Genomic DNA, 15,703 nt, shown 5'->3' on the forward strand with positions numbered 1-15,703 from the left:
TTTCATTTCATCCTCTTAATCACTCCACGGGTCGAGTATTACACTCTTGAAATGAAATAGAAGGATCCTGAAATACAAAGTAAAACGTGAAGTAGATGGTCCGGGGTTGCACAGATAGTAAACAGAGGGGCTAGAATTATAGACTTGAAAGACGTTACTCTAAAAAGAGGAAGGAGCCCTGGGTTTACAAATGTGATCATTCCATGAGCTGAGATACTGGCTGTGTAAAAATTATCTTTCAGCGTTCTACTTCTGGTGCCTTCTTTTTTCTCTTTTTCCTCACAGAACACTCTTTGCCTGAAGTGTGTGGGGGGGTAAATAATAATTTCTCTCTCCCGACTTGTGAGTATCTGTGGCTGCGAGTCTCCAAGTCTGTGGCTGCCTGCTTCCTTGGCCGCGTGCATGGACGAAGCTTTGGCTCACAGCTCTCACCACTGCCCTCCTGAGATGGGTCATTCAAGAAGGGTCACGTGGGTCTTGCCCCTTCCCCCTTCTCTTGCCCCCTCAGTTCTTGCTGCTGTATCAGAGCAAATGGTCTCCCCATCCTTGGAGACTGTTCCCTGTGGCCCTTACCGTTGCTGAGACTGTCACGCCATTGAGCTTGAAGGTGTGGGCTTCGGGGAACACCAACAGCCCCTCCAGGCCCGCGTGCAGCTGCAGCGGGCCGTGCGCTCCTCTGCTGTCACCCGGCTTGTGCTGGATTGCTTTTAAGGCCCAGACAGTGACGTACAAGTTGTGACGTTACATAAATACAACCCCAGGATGGTTTTGAACATAAGTATGCAATGGTGTTAGGAAGGACTAAGTAGAGAGGGAGGCACTGAAAATATAGACAAGGTGAAAACAAAATGATTCATTCTGGTATTTAAAATGACCCATTCAGGGGCGCCTGGGTGGCCCAGTAGGTTAAGATTCTGCCTTCAGCTCAGGTCATGATCCAGGGTCCTGGGATCAAGCCTCGCATCGGGCTCCCTGCTCAGCGGGGAATCTGCTTCTCCCTCTCCCACTCCCCCTGCTTGTGCTCTCTCTCTCTCCCCCCCCAAATAAATAAATAAAATCTTTAAAAAAATAAAATAAAAATAAATAAAATGACCCATTCATTGGGGGAAAAATTTAAAAAATATCTATAAAGAAGAAAATTAAAATCTTTTATAATCTTTACTATCCCCAGAGTTAAGTTATTCATATTTTGTGTTTCTTTCATCTTTTGTCTATGCACATATTTGTATGTATTTGAAATCCAACATTTGGAATTTTATATCCTTTTGTCTTTTAACACTATAAACATTTTCCCGTGTTGTTAAGGGCTTTCCATAAGCATTTTATACCATAATGTAATAGTTCTCCTTCGTCATTACATAGTTAAGATCATCCATTCCTGGATTTTTTTTTTTTTAAATAGAATTTTACAAGTGAAATTACTGGTTCAAAGATACAGTTATTTTCATGGCTCACTGTAATGTACAAAGCGCTTGATCTGGAAAGGTCGTACTGGTGTGTATTCCTGCCATATTCTGAGGTTTAAGCTCAGCGCATTTGCTGTTCTTTTTCCTCGTTCTTTGAGTTCTGTCCCTCTTCATCTTCTCTGAGACTTCTCAATTCTCTCACCCCTCTCTTGCATCACAGGACCCCCTTCTCTCGTCCACACGATTCTGTACCTTCCATCTGAAAAAGAAAAGCCCTCCCTCGACACCTGCTACCCATCCCAGCTCCCTCTTCTTTTCCTGCTTCCCCTTTTAATACGATTTCTTGAATACTTTGTCTGTACCACCAACCTGGACTCTCTCGCCTTGAGGTTACCGTTCTACTACTTCTAGACGACTCCAGGCTACATACGTTTCTTACTACCTCCCTGAAAAAGCCCTTGTCAGAATCACGGAATGATGTTGATCTTTCCCAATCCAGTGGACATTTTTTCGGCTCTTCTGCTTTTTAATATCATTCAGTACAGTTAGCAACTGGTCCTTCTTGAAACACTTTCTCATCTTTGTTTCTTCTTTTTTTTTTTTTTTTTTTTTTTTAAGATTTTATTTATTTATTTGAGAGAGAGAGAATGAGAGAGACAGCACATGAGAGGGGGGAGGGTCAGAGGGAGAAGCAGACTCCCTGCCGAGCAGGGAGCCCGATGCGGGACTCGATCCCGGGACTCCAGGATCATGACCTGAGCCGAAGGCAGTCGCTTAACCAACTGAGCCACCCAGGCGCCCTCATCTTTGTTTCTTCTAACTCATTGGCCATTCCCTTTTTCATTGGCTTTTGAAACTCTGCCTGAGGCCTAGATATCAGAAGGCCCCCTGCCTCCACCTACGGCTCTTTCTCTAAAGAAAGCTAGACTCCTTAGGTGCTTTTCTCCCCAAGAGCTCCCTTCCTCTCCCGGAAAGTCTGGCATTTGACTCCTGCCTTAAAGTCTGTGGACTGTAAATGGGTTTGTAATTTTAAGGCTATGTGCTTTAAACTCATTAATCTTAGGAAGCTTTATGATTTGAGTTTTCTTTCAACTGGTTACCCTTTGGCACCTTGAAGAACTGACAACATATGACCAGAACAGTTTCTAAAAGAACATTGTGATTGCCTGTCTAGTCCTCACCATTCTTGTCAAGTTTTAGGTAAAAAAAGTTTTATAATCCAAATTCACAGTGGCTCCTGGGCTGCATTAGCAAGCTAAAAGTTCTCAAAAACTCTTTACATTTTTTTATCTGAAATAATTAAAATATGTAATTGGCATAGTATCAAATGCTGGCTTTCCAAGTATCTGCCTCACAATGCATTGATAAGACAAAACTGAGTTTATTGCTTACTGCATTGAGGGAGAGCACCACCTGGCAGAGCTTTGGTGTGTCTTGGAAGGAAGAAGGCAAGGTTGGTGTGTATTGAGGACCAAAGTTTTGTTTAAGGTAGGCTCATATAGGTGTGTGTATGTGTGTGTGTGTGTGTGTGTGTGTGTGTGTGTGTGTGTGTATTATATAAAGATCATTATACAACAATAAAGGATTGAAAAAACCTCAGAGACCAGACCCTTGATACTTTCCATGGAATAGTTGATGGGTGTTTCAGGAAGTGGCTGTAATGAACAGCCCGACCCTGTGCCTTTGCCAAGCTGTCCTGCAACAGTCAGGCACGTCCTGTTCGTGTAGATAGTAAGTTGTCTAGGGAGTCGATAGTTCTAGTCTTCAGTATCTAAGTTGGATGTGGTTTCTGTTAGGCCACTAATGTCATAGGATTACAACATTTTGCTTTAAGCTTTTGTACTGGTGATGTTTCACTTAGTTTACAGAGATATCGCGAGTGCCACACAGGTTGATTCTTATAAAATGTCAACATTCCCTTACAAGTAACCATCAAATCAGCATGACGATGCTCTTATTTTTATTAGTATTATTTTAACTCAGGTCAGGTTCAGATCTAAATATTTCATTTGAGAGTTGATGTTGATAGAATATTTATGATGCTTCATTTTCTTGGGTCTACTTTTTTTTTTGTTTTAAACCAAAAATTCTTTGGAATGTGAGGTAGAGGTTCCTTTTCTGTAGACCAAGAGGATGTGAAACTTGGTGTCGTGAGTCCTAACCCCTCACGTATTGTGTCAAGAAGACTAGAGTTTTCAGCTTTGCATGTTTCAGCCTATAAATTACAAATAAGGGTGAATCCTTACAATAATAAACCTTGATATTGTAGGCTGATTTATGAAGACTAACCCCAGGATGAAATGTCTGTTGTCTGCCCTTAGTTTTTCCTTCCATAACAGATGTCAGGTTGAGCTGCCTTGTCCTGAGTGTGACTGGTAGTGTGTATTCAGCTTCAGTGCGTATTATGTAGGTTGGGCTCCTTTTAAATGTTAATGTGTTCACATTCACCAGAAATACTTACACTTGTGTGAATTGCTCATTTTCTATCCTAACCTGGGGGTGTGGAAGGAATCTGTTGAAGGACTGAGTGGGGCCCATGGCAGGAGGCAGGTTTTCCTGCAGGGCTGACATCTCTTCCCTCGGCTCAGGCAGGGAGCCGTGGCTGGGTCACCTGTGCACCTGCTTAGAGAGCATGGGATTGGCAGAAGCTTATCCGCCTTATTTTGATTTTGTATGGGTAGATTTGTTGAAGGATGCCAGGTGTTTGGGTAAAATGAATTCCTTTTTGCACTCTGTCCCCAGCTCTACCAAATCACCTGCTTTTTCATGACGATGCTTTGGTTTTTAAGGGCTGTGCAAATCATAAAAGAAGACACATTTGACTTTGAATTTGCGTATTTTGGTCCATTTAGAATTTCACATCTTACACCCTTGGTCCATTTTTTTTTATGTTGTTTTGACAATTCTCATATGGCGATGGAACTGAGCACTTGTCCCTAGATGAAGAACTTTCTCTTGTGTTGAGAGAATGTTGGTTGATAAGTTGAGTAACTGAAGTTTTTCATGAAAATCGTTGTCTGTTATTTTAAGAAATTACTGTTACACGTTATCATAAAAGCCAAGCTTAGATATTGCTCAAAGACCATATTAAATATTTACTATGTTTTTAGGTTTTTCTCTCCTTTAGTTGAGTTCACCTTATATGTTAAAACAGTTTTACATCTGGTAGGTAGGTCAAATGGTACTGACCATGCTTTTTTCGGTAGATGAAAAAAAAAAACTGACTTTATCCAGGGAATTTTTCTAATGTTATCGCTGGGATTCACTTAAGTGTCCTCGAACACATATCTAATCAGTCTTGTTCTTTTATTATCTACCTTTCATAAGATTAAGTGGATTTGGTCTTCACATTGGGGAGAAGGTTATCTCATGGTTGGAACTCTAGAGGGATCAAACTTAAGATCCATTATAGCGCTCAGTAACAGTCATCAGAACAGACTTGAAAGGACCATTAGCACCCACCAGCATAATGATACATTAATGGTAGAGGTGTTAAACTCCAAATCTGCCCTATGTTAGGCCTTTATGAGCAGTATAACCTTTTAAAAAAGGCAGTAGCCTTCTGGTCTTCCACTAAGTGCTTGGTAAATAAGTGGAATGCTCATAATCACATTTCCATGTGTACTTTTAGCTACTCCTGTGAGAAGGGTACTGGCACATTGCTTACTCATTTTGAACCAGTGTGACATCTTATAGCCACATATATGTGGCATATGTATCCTCTTCATTAATATACTCAAATCTCATAAGACATTACCATTCTCACTAATTTTTCTTGGCACTGATGTTTTGGAAGAATTACATATATTTGAGCTGTATATTGAAAGAGGCAAAGTAGTCTTTAGAAGGAAAGACACGTGTTCTTTTCTTTGACTCAGTTGCCACTGAGGCCCTAATTTCTGTGCTTCACGTCCCTGCTCCCAGCCCTCGCTAGTCGCTGTGTGCAGCAAGCATTGTTCTTGCTGGATTGTTCTATTCTCATCTTTGAAGTAGAGACAGAAGAACAGCTGAGATCGCTGTGCTTTGTCCAGCCAGGAGAGCGCATGTAATTTCTTTTCCCTGCCCCTTCGCAGATAGCACCTTCCCTGCCCGGGGTACAGCAGTGCCCCCTTATCGGTGGTTTGCTTTTCACGGTTTCGGTTTCCCGCAGTTGTGAAGCCGATGGTCCTCCTCCTGAACTTCTGTGGGAAGCTCAGCAGTAGCCTCCTGCTGCATCAGACGTCATTCTCTTCACTTCCTCTGATCCCGTAGGCGTTTTGTCATCTCACATCACATCTCACATCATCACAGGGAGAAGTAAGAGAGTTGGAGAGCGAGGAAGAGACCCCATTTGTAGAACTTTTACTACAGCTATTGGTACAGTTGTTCTATTTCATTATTATTGTTTTAATCTCTTAACTGTGCTTCATATGTAAATTAAACTTTATCACAGGTGTGTGTGTAGGGGAAAAACATCGTATGTAGAGGGTTTGGTACCTCCCGAGGTTCAAGTGTTAGCGCATACCCCCTGAGACAGGGGGGCTCCTGTAGTTTCCTCACTCTGGTCAGGTGGTGAGATCCCGCCCAGTAGTCCTTCGGGGTTAGCTCCGCTGTCAGCACTTTGCCCAGTTTCCCCTGTGCCCCAGTGAAAGTGAATTCTCCTTCTTGGAACTCCGCCAGCCCCTTGTCAGGACTTTTCTTATGTAATTGTAATGATCGTGGTTTCGTTCCTTGTGTACCTGCTTTCCCTGTCCATATACAAGGGCAGTTTAGGATAGTTAGTTGCCTTTTAGTTATTTTTCTCCCTCCATCATCTTGTAAGTTTTCGTCGACCAGTGATTTGATGAATGAAGGATGGATTTTAATTTAAAATTTAAATATCTATCATCTCCCATTAGAAATTTAGCACTTAAGTTAATATTTCTTAAAGGGTGAGCTATAATCCACGTGCTGTCTTTTTATTTATTTTTTAAAGATTTATATATATGAGGGGGGAGGGGCAAAGGGAGAAGGAGAGAGGGAATCTCAAGCAGTCTCCCCATTGAGTGCAGAGCCTGAGGTGGGGCTCGATCTCACAACCTTGAGATTATGACCTGAGCAGAAACCAAGAGTCAGATGCACAATAGACTGAGCTATCTAGGTGCCCCTCCACCTGCTTTCGAATCCTGTGGGATGCTTATAAAAAAATGCAGTTTTTCAGAAACTGGAATTAAGATTTCTAGGTTTGGTATCCTGCAAGATGGCTACATGTACATTAAGTACTCTGGTAAATCATATTTACACTAAAATGTAGGCCTTATTCGCTTAAATTATGATGGAAAACAGTAAGAAAATGTAGCTCAGTTTAAGATGTTTCTTAATACATAATTATGTCAAAATATAACTAAGTTTGGGATACAGTAAGTTTTATAATGTAAAAATTTTTCCCATTTTTGTGCTTAAAAAATTATGTCCTTGGAAGGAAACTAACTTCTTTATTGATTCTCAGTTTTTGATCTTGATTACTTATTTGTTCATATAATAGTTCACTGATGTATGTGGGTTTATATAAAACTAAAAATAGAGATATAGCCAACTGATTCTGTTACCATGTAAAGTGGAAAATAGGACAACCGAGCACTCAGTGAGGAGTAGTCTTAACTGTTCTCTGATTTCTACTGTTTTTTTCCCCTAAATTTTCCTTGATTTTGCTTGCCTTGAATTATCTCCGTTGTTTCTTGGGTGTATGTAGACTTTTTCATTTCAGGACCTCCCGTCTCACACAGCACTGGGACAATGGCCCGGAAAAACATTTCTTTATAATTTGAGGACTATTTATGTGTATGATTCGTTGTATCTGACTTGGAAAAAAAGGGTGTACATTTTGTAGGAATCAATTTTAAATGAAGGTTCTTGAGAGAGACAGCTGCATTTAACTTGAATTTTGTAGTATCATCGAAGAAGCAGCCAGTGAAAATACTTTATTGTGCCATGTGTTGTTGCACCATTTTCCTTAGGGGCTGGTAGCTGGACTGTGCTTTTGTCTTGATATCTGGTTGTGAAAGTAATGGTGAGGTGTACGCTTTGAGTGTAGGGCTCAGATCCTTGAATTCAGTAACTACGTAAAGTGGGAAGTATTAACATGACCCAGTGACTTGTTGAGAATTCTGAGAACATTTAACTTGCATTCTCAGATAACAAGGTGGAGGGTCAGTTGAGTCAAAGTCAGCTAGGTTCAAAGTGATAAATTCTGCATTTATACCTTGACTGTGACATATAGAAAAAGAAAATAGCTTTGACAGTATGGCTTTTTTTTTTTTTTTTAACCCCCCCCCCCCCCCCTTTTTTTGAATAGTGACAGGCATCTATGAATAGTGATGAATTCAGGAAAACTCCTAGGGTAGACATTATCTTGACAGTTGGCGGACAGATGCTTCTGATTTGAGTGTGAGACTGAGGTATTCAGAAAGCACTTCAAAATACTCTTCTATGCCAGCCAACTTTATTTTCCTTATATCAGGATTGAGTTTTTAGCTGCTTTGCAATAATGCTTCTTAATTAAAGGACCTGGTAAGAGCTGGGTCAGATATTTATGATTTGTTTATTTTGACTATAACAACATCTAGTCATTTTTATAAATTGTCTTTCAGACCTTATCACCACTTGTAAACTGATGTATTTAAAAAAAAGGACAACAGATACACATCAACGATTTCACTTTGAATATTTTAAGTAAAAATGGTAAATGTTAAATGAAAAGTAGCTTTGATAATTTTAAAAGAGAGTACCAGATTTCTTTCATCCATTTCTGGAGAAAGATTAATTAATTACTTCTTAGACAAAGTATCTATAGTGATTTGCTTTTATGTTACATATTTGAGGTGGGATTTGTCATGAAATTTCTTTTTCTGAGTTAATTGATATTTTCTTGAAAACACGAAACTTCGCTTCAGTTTTCTGCATTTAGGAAGGACTTTTCCTTTTCCGGTGGGGATTGGACAGGGAATTCTCATCCAACCTGCTCCAGTTTGGAATCTGCTCATCTTGTTCAAATGAAAGAATGTGTGACGTGAGGGTCCTCTGACTTTATTTAAAGGCTTTGGTCACTGGAAAAGATGTCTTGTGATTGGGGATTGCCTTTGTAAAACAAATTTTGGTAATATATGGTTTTCTCTGTAGCATTTTATTCATATGCATGAACTCAAAAGCATGCATAGAATATATTTTAGAAATATAAAAAAAAATTAGATGGAACTGCTTTGATGGAATTATAAAGTAAATTTAAGTTCTTTTCTACTTCAATTTATATATCTTTTTCTAAAATTTTGTATTATAGTGTGTTTCTCTTATGATAACAAGTTCAAGTGTAAGCACACTTGCAACATGAATTCAGCAGATGTGTCAAAATATATGCATTGTTCTTAATGTTAAACATTTTGTTCATGAGAATAACATAACACCTGCTGTGACCTTTTAAGCTGTGTAAATTTCAGTGACTGTAAAATTAAAATGTATTCATTTCCATAACATAATAAAAAATATATTCATTTTCAAAATGTGTTTGGAAATTATTTGGAATATTTTATGCTTGGCTCTTTTAGAGATTTTTATTATCTAATATGAAGAGATTCAAATCTGGTATAAAAACGGAATCATATCATAATGCCTGTGTTTGTTCTATCTTTAAAAAAAAAGTTATTTGTAGGGTAATCTCACCTCTGATGTTTCTTGTTCAGGAGCCACAGAAAGCAAGCGTTATCCAATAGCACTGACCCAGCCTTTGATTCTATGCGTATTTTATATGGATACCTTCTTTAAGAAGGTAGGATAGGATAGGATTGGATTACAGTGAAATAATAAATTTTATAGGGTTATTAATTTCTTTTTCTCTCCACGATGTAAGAAAACAGTGAGAAGATAAAAGAATTGTGAAAGTATTACTTATTTATCCTTGGTAGCCCTGTTTGCCAATGGAATGCGTTACAGCACATACTTTGAAAGAATGGTTTGTATGCTTATTTTTTCTGAGAGATATACTGTGAGCTAGGAAGATGTTAAAAAAGAAAAAAAGACAAGTAGTGACTGTATTTTGATTTGTCCCAAATTGCATTAACACTCAATGACTATTACTAGTGTATAATTTTAAAAGATACTTGTATTTGAGGAGAGTATCTTTTTAACTGGTTAAACTCCTGTTTTAAGGCAATATTGTGATATTACCAAGTCTGTTTTTTTCTCCTCACATCTTTTAGACCAGCACAAGTAGGCCATGTCAGGTTGAGACCCTATTTAGGATGAAAACCTTAGAACTCTCTATAATATAGTCAAGCACATGAAGATTGCACTTATTATCTTTTAGTGATATCTGACACTTGCTCATCTTTGATTTAGTACTTTTTATTAATGAAATATGATTTTTTGACTGGTGTGTGTGTGTGTGTTTGTGTGCGTATGTGTGTGTCTTACCAAAAAAAAGTTTTAAGTTCCTTAGTGGTAGATACTGCCTGCCTTCATTCCTGCCTTCCTTCTCTCCTTCCCCCTTCCTTCCTTTCTCTCTTCCTTCCTTCTGGTGAATATATACAAAATTTAGCACGTTAATCATTTTTAGTTGAACAGTTGCTTTCGTTTCTCATGTGTCCCTCATAATCCAAGGTAGTTAAGTAAGAATTAATTAGAATATACAGTAGATGTTCTGTATATTGGCTACTTATTCACTAAATCCATTTGCACGCCCTCACCCCTTCACACCCACCCCAGGACACAGACTGTATTTCCCAGCTGACTTGATGTTAGGTGTAGCCATAAGCCCACTTTTGCCCCTGAAATATGAGCAGCATTAAGATATGCCACTTCCAGCCGTGCCTCATAAAGATCTCCTGTGTTGGGCCCTCTCTAATGGCAATCATGAAGCCAAGGAGGTGGTTGAGCCTCTAGAAGGAAGGAGTCTGGGTCCCTGAATCACTGCCTGGAAAAGAGCCACCCAAGGGTAAGGAGCATTTGTTTGACTTGACATGAGCCCCAAATACATTTTGGTTGTGTTTGCCGCTAAGATCTCATGGTTTATCTCTTTCAATAGCTCACTGATACACTCAGCACTGGTTAGAGTGAATAATTTCACTTATTTAAAATTTAATTCTCATCTGTTAGTCATTGGAGGTGGGAGTCAAGAACAGAAAGTGGAACTGAGGAGTGAGAAGTTGAGTGTGACTCCAGTTGGAGGGAGGAGTCAGTGTGGAACTCAGCAAGGGGAAGGGGGTGAAGACATTGAGGAAAATTTGGGATTCTGTGTTAGGGAGTTGGCAGGAACAATTGAGAGCCCGGACTTGTAGTATTAGGAGGACATCCTTGAGAGTTGGAGGAGTAGGGGACATTGTGAAATAAGAAAATCAACTCTGAGAGTTGGAGAGGATTTCTTTAAAAGATGTATTTATTTATTTTGAGAGAGAGCATGCCTGCGTGAGCGGGGGGAGGGGCAGAGGGAGAGAGAGAATCTCAAGCAGGTTCTACGCTCAGTGCGAAGCTGGCTGCAGGGCTCAATATCACAGCTGTGAGATCATGACCTGAGCCAAAATCAGAATCTGACACTTAACTGACTGAGCCATCCAGGCGCTCCTTGGAGGGATTTTAAAACACAATTGGTTGTACCCCAATGTTAATAGCAGCAATGTCTGCAATAGCCAAACTGCGGAAAGAGCCGAGATGCCCTTCAGCAGACGAATGGATAAAGAAGATGTGGTCCATATATACAATGGAATATTACTCAGCCATCAGAAAGGATGAATACCCAACTTTTGCATCAGCGTGAATGGGACTGGAGGAGATTATGCTAAGTGAAATAAGTCAAGCAGAGAAAGTCAATTATCATATGGTTTCACTTATTTGTGGAACATAAGGAATAACATGGAGGACATTAGGAGAAGGAAGGGAAAAATGAAGGGGGAGAGATGAACCATGAGAGACTATGGACTCTGAGAAACAAACTGAGGGTTCTAGAGGGGAGGGGGTGGGGGGATGGGTTAGCCTGGTGATGGGTATTAAGGAGGGCACGTACTGCATGGAGCACTGGGTGTTATACGAAAACAATGAATCGTGGAACGCTACATCAAAAACTAATGATGTATGGTAACTAACAACATAATTAAATAAAATTTAAAAAAAAACAAAACCCCACAATTGGTTCTAAAAAAAAATTGCCTTATGCTCTATGCTTTTTTTGTTGGTGTTACTTATTGTAGGTTTAGTTAATGAATATCTTGACAAAACGTGATATTCAGAAAATGACATGTTTAAATGACCAGAGGAGTTGCAAACCTACATGTCTGTGTGCTGTGATTTAGATTCATTACTTGAATTATTTCCTGAGTGAGTCATTCTCTTAGGTACATGAAAATAATTGAATTATGGCCATGTTTTTGCATATGTTAAATACAGTGTATCATATTTTTACAGTGCTTAAATGTAGGTGAAATTTACCTTGTGTTTCAGACTTTAAAATATTGGTTAGAATACTTAAAAAGGAAAACTTTCAGCAATTCATTTTACTAACATTTGCTCTTTATATTTTCAGTTGCTGGCTTTTAACCTTTTGTGCCTCACAACTGGATTTTATCAGTCAATAAAAAAAGCACATGGGTAAAATATTCGTGGCTTAGACAGCTTTTTAAAAAGGCTTTAAAAATGAAGAGTTAATATGTGTTAGTTAGAAATATACTACATGACTGACCTGATATTTCCAATTTTCGGATCTTGTGGAAATGGTAGCAAAGAGAATATGTGCAGTCCTTGACTTAGGGATACCCACGTCCATGGTCTTGCCAATGGTGGCAGTGGCTATAAGATGTGGGGGTTTTTAACCACTGTTCACAGCTGCTTCGGCTGCAGATGTGCTAAGTGCTAAGAGACTATCTGACCTGGGCCTTGGGCATCATTGCACTGGAAACAGTGGCTGCCTGTCTGTCTCCCCATGCATAGCATGCGTCATAAAAAGAATATGGCTCTCAGAGCACCTGGGTGGTGCAGTCGGTTAAGTCTCCGACTCTTGGCTTCGGCTCAGGCCATGATCTGAGGGTCCTGGAATTGAGCCCCGTGTGGGGCTCCACACCCAGTGTGAAGTCTGCCTGGGATTCTCTCTCCCTCTCCCCCTCCCCCTGCACTCTCTGTCTCTCTAAAATAAGTCTTTAAAAAAAAAAAATACGGCTCTCTTCTTTTACCCTACACTTCTCCTGTGCATGTAGAAGACCATAGATATGTTGTATATTCAATGTCCTAGACTCATTATAATGCGTCTTAAGAATAGAAGTGCTATTAAAAGGGATTTGGGTTTCCAGGATTTCTTACAGGTGTAACATAGAATGTATGCTCTATGATGTCTAGGTTAGACAGAACTGTACTGGACTTGAAGTCAAAAGAACTAGTCCATGCACATGTCCCTTGCCAGCTCTAAATCTTGGTTTCCTAATCTGTAGAATCACAATATCCTAGAATCTGAGTGTTATCAGTGACCTACAGGGCAATTTGGCACAAGCTTACACTCAGATTTCTTCTAGATCTTTGATACCTGGCCATCCAATGATAGGAAGCTCAATATCTCATTCTCTTCTCTCTGTCAGGTACATACAGTTTTGAAACTCTTGAACAAAAAACATCTCCCCATTCTTTGTGTGCCATCTACTGGAGCAGAGAATACTAATGGGAATATTAATACCTGACCTGTCTGTCTCCCAAGTTGAGGGGAGGATCAGGTGAAATGAGAGTGAAAACAAAGTGCTGTGTTGTAAAAATATTAAGTCTCATGATTACTACTGGGTAGTGCTTTTTCAACTAAGGGCTCAATGTAGGAGTTGACTACCATTTATATTAGTAAGATGTTTCCTATGATAAACTGAGCTTTAAATCTCTGACAAATAACCTTTGGAGCCTTGCTTGTTTGTCAGATGGTCGGCCAGTGCTTCTAGGATTTTTGATACGGCCTAGTCTTTGAAAATTAAAGATCTTGACCCACAGTTTAAAAAACTACTGGACAAGACTCTTCTTAGGAAGACATTTAGATCCTTAGTGTACAGTTCCTATCATAACTGACTAACAGACTGTTGACACCTGCTCACCTTGTCTCACGGTTACACGGAAGTGCCCACCTCCCCCTTATCCGCTGCGCCGGGTTATTACTTCTTGTTGTCAGTCTCTTACTGTGCCTCATTTATAAAATAAACTTTATCATAGGTATGTAGGTATACTAGATGTATTAGGGATATTAGGATAATCATAGTACATACGGAGTTTGGTACTATCTGCAGTTTCAGGCCCCAACTGGGGGTCTGTGGATAAGGGGCGACTACTGTATGCTTCTGCCCCACAGTTCGTGTTATTCTTGAATATAGTGCATAAAACTATTCACTGGGATAAAAACCTGCCTGTTTCATGTGCTAACAGTGAATGACAGATTCAAGTGACTTCTGCTTGCATACCTTAATAGTTCTGTTTGGTGGTCACACAAAACACAAAGCCGTTTTGAGGTAAGTTTTGTTTTGTTTTTTAACATATTCAGTGACTTATTCTACAAGGCCTTTAATTATTAATATTTTTTCCAGTTGTTAAAACTAATCCACTAAACTAGAAATCTGTTTCTTGAAACACACACACACACATACACACGTATACACACACACTTAGCATGGCTAAGTGTGTTGGAGATGCCAGTGATTTGTTGCTCTGTCCACAGCCCTTTCTGAGGGAAGTTCACCCTCACCCCCTCTTGTTTTGGGGGTAGACACCCCTGTCCCAGTCAGGTTGATAAGTGGGCATCTGACCCAAGAGCTTCCTCAAGGGATCGGAGAGGCCAAAGACTGAAGCAGCTAAGAGACGGAGAGGTGAAGCCTGAGCTCGTGTTGGGGTTCGAGTGGTCGTGAGGGGCTGCCTGCAGTCTGAGTTCTGGGGGGACGGACCCCTGTGAGCAAGCTGAGGAGCTAGCAGGTAGAGAGAATGCTACAAATGCAGCAACATTTTGGGGGGAAGGGGAGGGAATAGGAGAGAGGGAGAAAGACCAGAGACCCAGACCAGACCTCACGCAGTCCCTGAACAAGACAAAGGAAGCGATGCTGGTGATTTACCAGATGTAATCTGCCGAAGTTCTACCTGCACAGCTCTTTCCTCTGGATGAGGTGTTTGTACTCTTCTAATAAATAGCGCTCTGCTTGCATTAGCTTCAGTGGGGTTTTTCCCCTGGCATCTGGAAGAGCCCTGAAAGAGCACTAAGGGTAAAGACGAAATATCAAAGGTACATCTTTGGCTGAAGCCTGCTACTGAATACTGACTATTCTGGAAATACTATTCTTCTTCCATTTCTACATCGTCATAATAATATATTCAGTAAGCATTTGTTTTTAACTTCTAGGCCCTCTTAAATTCTGTGATCGGGATTATTATTACTTGCTTTCCTTTTGTTGTAGAAATGAGAAGTGTGTTGTAAACCGATGGTGTTGGTTTTATTTCTATGGAGGAAGTCCATGTGCGTAGGTTAGTCTCGAATCCTGAAGTCTTGGATCAGGTTCGCCATCATTGTGAGGGCGTCCGTAGACCACTGCGCTGTTTTCTGTGTCACAGCCTTTGACCAGCTGTTTGCAAGTATTTAAGAGTACGCCATCCATTATAAATTGTGTTTGGTACCTGTTAAACCTGTTAGGAGGACTTTAGTATTTCACATTTAACAAGAGGACCTCAACTTTTGTACTTCTGTGTCCAATGTGAGCTCTCAAGGAGATACATGGTGGGTAAATCAAAATGATAATGCTTACCTGACATACTGGTACCTTTGGTTGTGCAAGTCTATTTTATGCATATTTTCTTAACTGCTTATTCTGCCTGAGTTTCCTTTTCTCCCTCACCATCCCCCACTTAGGGAAAGGATAGTCTTCAGAATTGTGATTACACAAAGAAAGCATTCTCTCCGAACTACTATCTGTACTCTTGACAAATGCTTCTTATTAGAAAGGACTTTTAAAATAGTCTTAATTTGTCCCTATGGACAATTGGATTTTTTGCACTGTTACCGAGATAATGAGAAATGGTTTCAGGTAGTTTAGAAACTGTTGATGGATTTTGCTAGGAAGCACTAATGATCAGATGCGGAAGTCAAGCTCATCGTTCCCTTAGGTTTTCAGGTCTTATATTCACATCCAACATCCCAAGTGTTGTAACTGAATGGAGCTCTCAGCTTACAAACGCTTCCTCGACTTGATTTTCCCAAATGGAACCAAGTTCCTGTTTCTCCACAAGAGAAGCAGAGGCTTTTTACTGGCATGTGATGAAGAGGCCAGTCATTTGATGGCCATGTCTTTGATCCT

At 40.0% G+C, this 15,703-nt stretch overlaps 1 protein-coding gene across 4 annotated transcripts in view; it reads left to right on the forward strand.

Annotated features, from left to right (window-relative positions):
* Nucleotides 1-15,703, forward strand: part of AKT3 (AKT serine/threonine kinase 3) — a 303,411-nt gene that overhangs the window by 88,537 nt on the left and 199,171 nt on the right. The window lies entirely within an intron of this gene.

This window comes from Phoca vitulina, unplaced genomic scaffold, assembly GCF_004348235.1.
Source record: "Phoca vitulina isolate PV1807 unplaced genomic scaffold, GSC_HSeal_1.0 scaffold54, whole genome shotgun sequence".
Classification (NCBI taxonomy): Eukaryota; Metazoa; Chordata; class Mammalia; order Carnivora; family Phocidae; genus Phoca; species Phoca vitulina.